We start from the raw sequence: 2,169 nt of genomic DNA, 5'->3' as shown, positions 1-2,169 counted from the left end.
GTGTGTGTGTGTGTGTGTGTGTGTGTGTGTGTGTGTGTGTGCGCGTGTGTGTGTGCACGTTTTAATGAATATTTATTTACTCTGTAGTTCTTATAATGTTATGCATGACGTTCACAACCTGACAAAACAAGGGCTCACACATACTCACACACACATATAAACATGTATATGTACGTATGAACATACATGTGTAAGTATGTATGTGTATATGTAAGTGTATGTATACGTATATATGTACGTGTATGTATGTGTGTGTGTATGTTTGTGTGAATACGTGTGTGTGTGTGTGTTTGTGTGTGTGTGTGAGTGGTTGTTTTGGGTACAGTTCATGATACAGCAATATTTGCGTTCGAATCAAGTGTTGTTATGTTTTTACAGGAAGTCACACGAAATATTTGCCTGAATGCGGGAAGGAAAAATAATATTTGATAACTAATATTGCCTTTTTATCCTCTTATCTTTTAGTACAGCTTTTTATATAATACACTAAACTAAGGGTGAAGGTCATTGCCATCAAACTTCGCCACTTTAAAAAATAAATAAATAGAATTATATTGTTAAACATATAATTTTACACACGATATAATTGTTTGTCAAATGTGGAGTATTGCAACGTTTTGGAAAAGGAATCAACGTTGCAAGTTTTGTTTTTCTTCCGAAAAGATCTTTATATTTCTTTGTTTTAAATACAATTTTAATCCCTTTGGACAAGGAATTACGAGTGTAAATACACACACACACACACACACACACACACACACACATACACACACACACTTGCTGAAAAGTCCTTGTCTTTGAGTAAAAGAAAATACAGGATGATCAGTTAATTATGATTTGATTCAATAGATTTCCATCTCAGATTCACACACTTATTGCAGCAGCCCTTCGGTTTTTCTAAGCCCTGTAAAAGAACTCAGGAAGGTTGGGCCTCCAACCAGGCCTTTCGCAATACCCTTAAAGCCAAGAACTTTTCAACACCCTCTCGTATATAAGTATATATATATAGAGAGTATATATAGAGTATATATATATATATGGTAGTGGGGTGTTTGCTACTCTGTTTAATGTAACACATGGACTCAACAAAAAGCTAAGACAGTCCTGAATTCGGACGTGACTTTCACCTTTTAAAGCTATTGTTCTCATATGACATCCACTAGACAAAAGTGGTTGCTGTCATATGATCCTAACACATTAATATAACGGAAACTGACGCAAAATTCCCTTACCTCACAGCGAGATTATCTCCAACTAATCAATCTGTATGTTAAGTGGTTGTGATCTGAGTCAAAAAACAAACGGCTTTTTGATCAACGGCCAGAAAATACAGTTTGCGGCACAGCTCCGCATAACAAAGACTTATGAAAACAAATGCGACAACGGTTAAGTATATGTGTGTATGTATGTATATATGTATGTATGTATGTATGTATGTATGTATGTATGTATGTATGTATGTATGGAAAACGAACCTCCACCAACTATTCTGCCTATATGTCTGCGCACACCTTTCATTGCAATGTATGCCAGAAGGTTTGCAAATCTAATGGAGGACTCAAAAGACATTTTAAGATCCACAGAGATCAGAACTTATCTTCAGCTCTTGGTGATCCAAATTAAATATACAATCTATCATTGTCATTGTTAAAGTTATATTCTCCGTCACTACCCACACCATCACCCAGTTGCCCAAAGGCCTCGATATTTACAAAGGTCGCCCTGCATCTTCCTTTCTCTTCTCTGATATCGATATTGTTGCTTTTTATTCTCCTCTTCCCTTAAACCCAACCTCATTTTCGGTTTATTGTTTCCCTTTACCTTCCCCAATCATGTTTTCTTTTGTCTTTTTTTTTACTTTCTCCATTTTCTCTCTTCTCTTTATTATTTTTTGACGCAAACGGTGTCTTCTGATTTTATTGTTCAGCAAAATGCTTTCATTTTGTAATAATGTCATTGCATATTTGTACAAACTGCACATATTTGCTTTTAAATCCTTTCCTTTTACTCTCTGAACTTTATCCATTTGTTCTGCAACTCACCATTTAAAGTAGGTCGCTATTTTCTCACCTATCGTCACACACAATTTCATTGTGTACTTACTATTTAAAAATTTATTTTGCTTTCAATACATACATACATATATATACATATATATATATATATATA

Source organism: Octopus bimaculoides, chromosome 22 (assembly GCF_001194135.2).
Source record: "Octopus bimaculoides isolate UCB-OBI-ISO-001 chromosome 22, ASM119413v2, whole genome shotgun sequence".
Classification (NCBI taxonomy): Eukaryota; Metazoa; Mollusca; class Cephalopoda; order Octopoda; family Octopodidae; genus Octopus; species Octopus bimaculoides.
Note: the sequence above shows the minus strand (reverse complement) of the source record.